The sequence below is a fragment of the Procambarus clarkii genome, chromosome 84 (assembly GCF_040958095.1).
Source record: "Procambarus clarkii isolate CNS0578487 chromosome 84, FALCON_Pclarkii_2.0, whole genome shotgun sequence".
Classification (NCBI taxonomy): domain Eukaryota; kingdom Metazoa; phylum Arthropoda; class Malacostraca; order Decapoda; family Cambaridae; genus Procambarus; species Procambarus clarkii.
Window position 1 is genome coordinate 24,273,128 of NC_091233.1, and position 11,330 is coordinate 24,284,457.

Consider the following 11,330-nt stretch of genomic DNA (forward strand, 5'->3'; position numbering starts at 1 on the left):
CACATTCCAAGGGATCAGTCAATCAATCTTCGGCTATCCAGAGAATCTATCGAAACTGATGCTCCTACAGGAGAGGACATCACAGAAATCTATCTGTGCCCTGTAGTTGCATCCGTTGCGACAGGCTCGAACGCAGGTCTATCCGGATTAGGAACATGTTCTATCCGACTAGGCCACGCTGGAGTTGCCATCTGAATAAAATTTGGCACCTGTATTTATACCTCGGAGCAAACAGGGTTAGTTAGTGTCTTTTTATAAACAATTGCAATGATTGACATGTGAAATTGTGAGTTTGTGTTGACAGTTAGAAAAATGGCAGGGTTATTCGATGATGTTGCAGTCAAGTGAAGCAGTGTCATGAATGAATGAATAGAGGAGAATTTAGGCTAACTGACTGATATGTGAATGTTTAAACAGGTGTAATAATTAATATTTACTGGTGTATGTCCAAATGAGGCGAACGGTTTGGCTGGGTAAATTTAGCGTTATCGCCGCTAATTTCTCTGTTTGACACGGAGGAGGAGGGTGGGTAACACTGGGGGTGGAATGGGGGTAGGGATATGGCGGCCACCGTTAGGCGGAGGTTGTTGGTAGGGGGTGTCCAGAGGAGCTACCGTGGGTCATCCTGGGTTGTTGGGGGTGGGGGGGAAGGGAGGGTTGGCAGTTAGGTATTTAAACTTAATTTTTTGAGATAGGTTATATATGGTGAGGTGTTTAGGAAGGAATAAGAAAAGTGTTTGTGACTGAGTTGAGTATATTAGTTACTGTGATTCATGTTAGAAAGAATGTAGGTGCTGAAAATGTTTAAAGATTTGTTAATGACTTCATTTGTTTAATATTGTATGAATTAACGGTAAGTGAACACTGGAGATTGATATTCAACAGCATATTGAGTGGAGAAGTTTTAGCAGGCAGGCAGGCAGGCAGGCAGGCAGGCAGGCAGAGAGAAAGAAAATGGAATGACAAATGGTTACAGACATTTTCTTCACAGATGGTAAAAACTATTATAATCACATGTACACATTTCAATGTGCGACATTCTTACACAAACACACACACACACACACACACACTCACAGGGTTGTGTGTGTCATCTAATCATCAACCTGTCACCTAATCAAACCTGAACTCCGTCACTTAAAACCTAATCTAACCAGTAACCCAAACTAACCTAAAACTGCATCATAGAGTTTACTCACACATACCAGCCAATTCTCCATTAAAGATAGTGCTTATAGCAACTATTTAGTCAAACCAACAACAAATGGAGTGTTTCTCCAAAATGAAAATGTTGGGATGCTATTGATCTCGCACAAATTCTATACAAATGCCACATACCTACCGGTAATTAAAGAACCAAAGCAAATCTCTTCTAAGCATAAATGGCCATGGCATAAATTCAAATAATTTAAAAGTAAAAATAATCTAAAATGGCCAAATATTTGATAATATTAATATTAGATAGTCTTAGATATTCTCTCTTAGGCTTCATTTAGTCAACACATGTAAAATCACTGAGTCGTGGAACAAGCAGTTTATATATACATATGTTAGGCTTATAACACCTACCTACGAGGTCCAACTAGTGACTAACCCTCACTCACTGACCAGGATGCAAGTAACTCACTATTTACTTCTAGGTGAATAGAGGCATTGGGTGAAAGGAAACGCTACCAAAACGCTAAACGCTACCCTGTCCGACCGGGATTCGAACCCTTGATTGTGAGACGAGAAGGAACAAGTCATTCATTTTTGTGTACTCACCTACGTGTGAGTACACACATTGATCCAATTCATGATTTAATGCTAATAATTTAAAAATGTAATAATTTAATTTAATTTATAATTTAATGCACATTAATGCTCGATCCAGCAGGATAGAGTATTAATCTTGGAGTCTGTCCTTTTAGCCGTCGGTTGTTTAAAGCACTGACTTTACCAACTTAACCTAAACCTAAACCTAACCTAACCTATAACTAAGCTAACCTAAAACTAATTGAAGTTAATGACCGTATTATTTTTAACCTATAGGTATCAAAGGTTTATAAAGGGAGGAACAAGGAACTAGTTAAGGAACAAGTTTAACTTTTATTTAATATAGTTTATTTTTTAAAATAATTTTCTTTAATATAGTTTACATTAATGTTATGAAGGTTTATGAACTTTAAAAAAGGTTGGTTATATTAGGTTAGGTTAGGTTAGTTTAGGTTGGCTAGGTTGGTTAAACCCTAACTAACAACAGAAAATAAACTTCCCTCCTTCCCTCCCTAGATTTAAACTCATTTAAATTAAGAGTAAAGATCTTAAAGATCTTAACTAAATTTACTCCAATTATATAACTCCAATTATATATATAACTATATAATCTATATTAACTATATAATCTAACTATATATCTAATTATATAAATTATATAATTATATAAAAATAACTCCAATTAAATTGAGTTAAATTAATTTAAATTGATTTAATTGTAATTAATAAAATTGATAATTGAAATTTAATTATACCCCTCCCTCTCTCTATTCCTCCCTCCCTCCCTCTCTTCCTCCCTCCTTTCCGTCCCCCTGTTACCTGTGACACGAACCTATCCGTGTATCTTAGGGATTTTCGTGTATCTTATGTATGTCCGTGTATCTTATCTTATGGGATTTCGTAACCGTATTATGTTTAGGGTTATCCATGGGGTTCTGGGGTCCAGGAAGCCATTTGTGTCCCCTCAAATTGCCTCCCTTATCCTTATCCCCACCCACCTAGGTTCGAATCCCGTATCACACGGATTCACGGATCACACGGAAATGTATCCGTGTGATCAATCCGTGTGACTATCTATGCTTGTCTGTGATACACGGACATGTATCCAAGGATACACGAACACGTGTATCCATGGAGTTCTGGGTCCAGGAAGCCATTTGTGTCGACCCAAATTGCCTCCCTTCTCCCCACCTGAAATCCAGGTGAATTGAAAGACCTGCCCGAGGTCAGTGGATCCAGGTATCCGTCCGTGGGCCCCCGGATTTCAACCCTTCCCCACATTCCAAGGGATCAGTCAATCAATCTTCGGCTATCCAGAGAATCTATCGAAACTGATGCTCCTACAGGAGAGGACATCACAGAAATCTATCTGTGCCCTGTAGTTGCATCCGTTGCGACAGGCTCGAACGCAGGTCTATCCGGATTAGGAACATGTTCTATCCGACTAGGCCACGCTGGAGTTGCCATCTGAATAAAATTTGGCACCTGTATTTATACCTCGGAGCAAACAGGGTTAGTTAGTGTCTTTTTATAAACAATTGCAATGATTGACATGTGAAATTGTGAGTTTGTGTTGACAGTTAGAAAAATGGCAGGGTTATTCGATGATGTTGCAGTCAAGTGAAGCAGTGTCATGAATGAATGAATAGAGGAGAATTTAGGCTAACTGACTGATATGTGAATGTTTAAACAGGTGTAATAATTAATATTTACTGGTGTATGTCCAAATGAGGCGAACGGTTTGGCTGGGTAAATTTAGCGTTATCGCCGCTAATTTCTCTGTTTGACACGGAGGAGGAGGGTGGGTAACACTGGGGGTGGAATGGGGGGTAGGGATATGGCGGCCACCGTTAGGCGGAGGTTGTTGGTAGGGGGTGTCCAGAGGAGCTACCGTGGGTCATCCTGGGTTGTTGGGGGGGGGGTGGGGAAGGGAGGGTTGGCAGTTAGGTATTTAAACTTAATTTTTTGAGATAGGTTATATATGGTGAGGTGTTTAGGAAGGAATAAGAAAAGTGTTTGTGACTGAGTTGAGTATATTAGTTACTGTGATTCATGTTAGAAAGAATGTAGGTGCTGAAAATGTTTAAAGATTTGTTAATGACTTCATTTGTTTAATATTGTATGAATTAACGGTAAGTGAACACTGGAGATTGATATTCAACAGCATATTGAGTGGAGAAGTTTTAGCAGCAGGCAGGCAGGCAGGCAGGCAGGCAGGCAGGCAGAGAGAAAGAAAATGGAATGACAAATGGTTACAGACATTTTCTTCACAGATGGTAAAAACTATTATAATCACATGTACACATTTCAATGTGCGACATTCTTACACAAACACACACACACACACACACACACTCACAGGGTTGTGTGTGTCATCTAATCATCAACCTGTCACCTAATCAAACCTGAACTCCGTCACTTAAAACCTAATCTAACCAGTAACCCAAACTAACCTAAAACTGCATCATAGAGTTTACTCACACATACCAGCCAATTCTCCATTAAAGATAGTGCTTATAGCAACTATTTAGTCAAACCAACAACAAATGGAGTGTTTCTCCAAAATGAAAATGTTGGGATGCTATTGATCTCGCACAAATTCTATACAAATGCCACATACCTACCGGTAATTAAAGAACCAAAGCAAATCTCTTCTAAGCATAAATGGCCATGGCATAAATTCAAATAATTTAAAAGTAAAAATAATCTAAAATGGCCAAATATTTGATAATATTAATATTAGATAGTCTTAGATATTCTCTCTTAGGCTTCATTTAGTCAACACATGTAAAATCACTGAGTCGTGGAACAAGCAGTTTATATATACATATGTTAGGCTTATAACACCTATCCTACGAGGTCCAACTAGTGACTAACCCTCACTCACTGACCAGGATGCAAGTAACTCACTATTTACTTCTAGGTGAATAGAGGCATTGGGTGAAAGGAAACGCTACCAAAACGCTAAACGCTACCCTGTCCGACCGGGATTCGAACCCTTGATTGTGAGACGAGAAGGAACAAGTCATTCATTTTTGTGTACTCACCTACGTGTGAGTACACACATTGATCCAATTCATGATTTAATGCTAATAATTTAAAAATGTAATAATTTAATTTAATTTATAATTTAATGCACATTAATGCTCGATCCAGCAGGATAGAGTATTAATCTTGGAGTCTGTCCTTTTAGCCGTCGGTTGTTTAAAGCACTGACTTTACCAACTTAACCTAAACCTAAACCTAACCTAACCTATAAACTAAGCTAACCTAAAACTAATTGAAGTTAATGACCGTATTATTTTTAACCTATAGGTATCAAAGGTTTATAAAGGGAGGAACAAGGAACTAGTTAAGGAACAAGTTTAACTTTTATTTAATATAGTTTATTTTTTAAAATAATTTTCTTTAATATAGTTTACATTAATGTTATGAAGGTTTATGAACTTTAAAAAAAGGTTGGTTATATTAGGTTAGGTTAGGTTAGTTTAGGTTGGCTAGGTTGGTTAAACCCTAACTAACAACAGAAAATAAACTTCCCTCCTTCCCTCCCTAGATTTAAACTCATTTAAATTAAGAGTAAAGATCTTAAAGATCTTAACTAAATTTACTCCAATTATATAACTCCAATTATATATATAACTATATATCTATATTAACTATATAATCTAACTATATATCTAATTATATAAATTATATAATTATATAAAAATAACTCCAATTAAATTGAGTTAAATTAATTTAAATTGATTTAATTGTAATTAATAAAATTGATAATTGAAATTTAATTATACCCCTCCCTCTCTCTATTCCTCCCTCCCTCCCTCTCTTCCTCCCTCCTTTCCGTCCCCCTGTTACCTGTGACACGAACCTATCCGTGTATCTTAGGGATTTTCGTGTATCTTATGTATGTCCGTGTATCTTATCTTATGGGATTTCGTAACCGTATTATGTTTAGGGTTATCCATGGGGTTCTGGGGTCCAGGAAGCCATTTGTGTCCCCTCAAATTGCCTCCCTTATCCTTATCCCCACCCACCTAGGTTCGAATCCCGTATCACACGGATTCACGGATCACACGGAAATGTATCCGTGTGATCAATCCGTGTGACTATCTATGCTTGTCTGTGATACACGGACATGTATCCAAGGATACACGAACACGTGTATCCATGGAGTTCTGGGTCCAGGAAGCCATTTGTGTCGACCCAAATTGCCTCCCTTCTCCCCACCTGAAATCCAGGTGAATTGAAAGACCTGCCCGAGGTCAGTGGATCCAGGTATCCGTCCGTGGGCCCCCGGATTTCAACCCTTCCCCACATTCCAAGGGATCAGTCAATCAATCTTCGGCTATCCAGAGAATCTATCGAAACTGATGCTCCTACAGGAGAGGACATCACAGAAATCTATCTGTGCCCTGTAGTTGCATCCGTTGCGACAGGCTCGAACGCAGGTCTATCCGGATTAGGAACATGTTCTATCCGACTAGGCCACGCTGGAGTTGCCATCTGAATAAAATTTGGCACCTGTATTTATACCTCGGAGCAAACAGGGTTAGTTAGTGTCTTTTTATAAACAATTGCAATGATTGACATGTGAAATTGTGAGTTTGTGTTGACAGTTAGAAAAAATGGCAGGGTTATTCGATGATGTTGCAGTCAAGTGAAGCAGTGTCATGAATGAATGAATAGAGGAGAATTTAGGCTAACTGACTGATATGTGAATGTTTAAACAGGTGTAATAATTAATATTTACTGGTGTATGTCCAAATGAGGCGAACGGTTTGGCTGGGTAAATTTAGCGTTATCGCCGCTAATTTCTCTGTTTGACACGGAGGAGGAGGGTGGGTAACACTGGGGGTGGAATGGGGGTAGGGATATGGCGGCCACCGTTAGGCGGAGGTTGTTGGTAGGGGGTGTCCAGAGGAGCTACCGTGGGTCATCCTGGGTTGTTGGGGGTGGGGGGGGGAAGGGAGGGTTGGCAGTTAGGTATTTAAACTTAATTTTTTGAGATAGGTTATATATGGTGAGGTGTTTAGGAAGGAATAAGAAAAGTGTTTGTGACTGAGTTGAGTATATTAGTTACTGTGATTCATGTTAGAAAGAATGTAGGTGCTGAAAATGTTTAAAGATTTGTTAATGACTTCATTTGTTTAATATTGTATGAATTAACGGTAAGTGAACACTGGAGATTGATATTCAACAGCATATTGAGTGGAGAAGTTTTAGCAGGCAGGCAGGCAGGCAGAGCAGGCAGCAGGCAGAGAGAAAGAAAATGGAATGACAAATGGTTACAGACATTTTCTTCACAGATGGTAAAAACTATTATAATCACATGTACACATTTCAATGTGCGACATTCTTACACAAACACACACACACACACACACACACACTCACAGGGTTGTGTGTGTCATCTAATCATCAACCTGTCACCTAATCAAACCTGAACTCCGTCACTTAAAACCTAATCTAACCAGTAACCCAAACTAACCTAAAACTGCATCATAGAGTTTACTCACACATACCAGCCAATTCTCCATTAAAGATAGTGCTTATAGCAACTATTTAGTCAAACCAACAACAAATGGAGTGTTTCTCCAAAATGAAAATGTTGGGATGCTATTGATCTCGCACAAATTCTATACAAATGCCACATACCTACCGGTAATTAAAGAACCAAAGCAAATCTCTTCTAAGCATAAATGGCCATGGCATAAATTCAAATAATTTAAAAGTAAAAATAATCTAAAATGGCCAAATATTTGATAATATTAATATTAGATAGTCTTAGATATTCTCTCTTAGGCTTCATTTAGTCAACACATGTAAAATCACTGAGTCGTGGAACAAGCAGTTTATATATACATATGTTAGGCTTATAACACCTATCCTACGAGGTCCAACTAGTGACTAACCCTCACTCACTGACCAGGATGCAAGTAACTCACTATTTACTTCTAGGTGAATAGAGGCATTGGGTGAAAGGAAACGCTACCAAAACGCTAAACGCTACCCTGTCCGACCGGGATTCGAACCCTTGATTGTGAGACGAGAAGGAACAAGTCATTCATTTTTGTGTACTCACCTACGTGTGAGTACACACATTGATCCAATTCATGATTTAATGCTAATAATTTAAAAATGTAATAATTTAATTTAATTTATAATTTAATGCACATTAATGCTCGATCCAGCAGGATAGAGTATTAATCTTGGAGTCTGTCCTTTTAGCCGTCGGTTGTTTAAAGCACTGACTTTACCAACTTAACCTAAACCTAAACCTAACCTAACCTATAAACTAAGCTAACCTAAAACTAATTGAAGTTAATGACCGTATTATTTTTAACCTATAGGTATCAAAGGTTTATAAAGGGAGGAACAAGGAACTAGTTAAGGAACAAGTTTAACTTTTATTTAATATAGTTTATTTTTTAAAATAATTTTCTTTAATATAGTTTACATTAATGTTATGAAGGTTTATGAACTTTAAAAAAAGGTTGGTTATATTAGGTTAGGTTAGGTTAGTTTAGGTTGGCTAGGTTGGTTAAACCCTAACTAACAACAGAAAATAAACTTCCCTCCTTCCCTCCCTAGATTTAAACTCATTTAAATTAAGAGTAAAGATCTTAAAGATCTTAACTAAATTTACTCCAATTATATAACTCCAATTATATATATAACTATATATACTATATTAACTATATAATCTAACTATATATCTAATTATATAAATTATATAATTATATAAAAATAACTCCAATTAAATTGAGTTAAATTAATTTAAATTGATTTAATTGTAATTAATAAAATTGATAATTGAAATTTAATTATACCCCTCCCTCTCTCTATTCCTCCCTCCCTCCCTCTCTTCCTCCCTCCTTTCCGTCCCCCTGTTACCTGTGACACGAACCTATCCGTGTATCTTAGGGATTTTCGTGTATCTTATGTATGTCCGTGTATCTTATCTTATGGGATTTCGTAACCGTATTATGTTTAGGGTTATCCATGGGGTTCTGGGGTCCAGGAAGCCATTTGTGTCCCCTCAAATTGCCTCCCTTATCCTTATCCCCACCCACCTAGGTTCGAATCCCGTATCACACGGATTCACGGATCACACGGAAATGTATCCGTGTGATCAATCCGTGTGACTATCTATGCTTGTCTGTGATACACGGACATGTATCCAAGGATACACGAACACGTGTATCCATGGAGTTCTGGGTCCAGGAAGCCATTTGTGTCGACCCAAATTGCCTCCCTTCTCCCCACCTGAAATCCAGGTGAATTGAAAGACCTGCCCGAGGTCAGTGGATCCAGGTATCCGTCCGTGGGCCCCCGGATTTCAACCCTTCCCCACATTCCAAGGGATCAGTCAATCAATCTTCGGCTATCCAGAGAATCTATCGAAACTGATGCTCCTACAGGAGAGGACATCACAGAAATCTATCTGTGCCCTGTAGTTGCATCCGTTGCGACAGGCTCGAACGCAGGTCTATCCGGATTAGGAACATGTTCTATCCGACTAGGCCACGCTGGAGTTGCCATCTGAATAAAATTTGGCACCTGTATTTATACCTCGGAGCAAACAGGGTTAGTTAGTGTCTTTTTATAAACAATTGCAATGATTGACATGTGAAATTGTGAGTTTGTGTTGACAGTTAGAAAAAATGGCAGGGTTATTCGATGATGTTGCAGTCAAGTGAAGCAGTGTCATGAATGAATGAATAGAGGAGAATTTAGGCTAACTGACTGATATGTGAATGTTTAAACAGGTGTAATAATTAATATTTACTGGTGTATGTCCAAATGAGGCGAACGGTTTGGCTGGGTAAATTTAGCGTTATCGCCGCTAATTTCTCTGTTTGACACGGAGGAGGAGGGTGGGTAACACTGGGGGTGGAATGGGGGTAGGGATATGGCGGCCACCGTTAGGCGGAGGTTGTTGGTAGGGGTGTCCAGAGGAGCTACCGTGGGTCATCCTGGGTTGTTGGGGGGGGGGTGGGGGAAGGGAGGGTTGGCAGTTAGGTATTTAAACTTAATTTTTTGAGATAGGTTATATATGGTGAGGTGTTTAGGAAGGAATAAGAAAAGTGTTTGTGACTGAGTTGAGTATATTAGTTACTGTGATTCATGTTAGAAAGAATGTAGGTGCTGAAAATGTTTAAAGATTTGTTAATGACTTCATTTGTTTAATATTGTATGAATTAACGGTAAGTGAACACTGGAGATTGATATTCAACAGCATATTGAGTGGAGAAGTTTTAGCAGGCAGGCAGGCAGGCAGGCAGGCAGGCAGGCAGAGAAAGAAAATGGAATGACAAATGGTTACAGACATTTTCTTCACAGATGGTAAAAACTATTATAATCACATGTACACATTTCAATGTGCGACATTCTTACACAAACACACACACACACACACACACACACTCACAGGGTTGTGTGTGTCATCTAATCATCAACCTGTCACCTAATCAAACCTGAACTCCGTCACTTAAAACCTAATCTAACCAGTAACCCAAACTAACCTAAAACTGCATCATAGAGTTTACTCACACATACCAGCCAATTCTCCATTAAAGATAGTGCTTATAGCAACTATTTAGTCAAACCAACAACAAATGGAGTGTTTCTCCAAAATGAAAATGTTGGGATGCTATTGATCTCGCACAAATTCTATACAAATGCCACATACCTACCGGTAATTAAAGAACCAAAGCAAATCTCTTCTAAGCATAAATGGCCATGGCATAAATTCAAATAATTTAAAAGTAAAAATAATCTAAAATGCCAAATATTTGATAATATTAATATTAGATAGTCTTAGATATTCTCTCTTAGGCTTCATTTAGTCAACACATGTAAAATCACTGAGTCGTGGAACAAGCAGTTTATATATACATATGTTAGGCTTATAACACCTATCCTACGAGGTCCAACTAGTGACTAACCCTCACTCACTGACCAGGATGCAAGTAACTCACTATTTACTTCTAGGTGAATAGAGGCATTGGGTGAAAGGAAACGCTACCAAAACGCTAAACGCTACCCTGTCCGACCGGGATTCGAACCCTTGATTGTGAGACGAGAAGGAACAAGTCATTCATTTTTGTGTACTCACCTACGTGTGAGTACACACATTGATCCAATTCATGATTTAATGCTAATAATTTAAAAATGTAATAATTTAATTTAATTTATAATTTAATGCACATTAATGCTCGATCCAGCAGGATAGAGTATTAATCTTGGAGTCTGTCCTTTTAGCCGTCGGTTGTTTAAAGCACTGACTTTACCAACTTAACCTAAACCTAAACCTAACGTAACCTATAAACTAAGCTAACCTAAAACTAATTGAAGTTAATGACCGTATTATTTTTAACCTATAGGTATCAAAGGTTTATAAAGGGAGGAACAAGGAACTAGTTAAGGAACAAGTTTAACTTTTATTTAATATAGTTTATTTTTTAAAATAATTTTCTTTAATATAGTTTACATTAATGTTATGAAGGTTTATGAACTTTAAAAAAGGTTGGTTATATTAGGTTAGGTTAGGTTAGTTTAGGTTGGCTAGA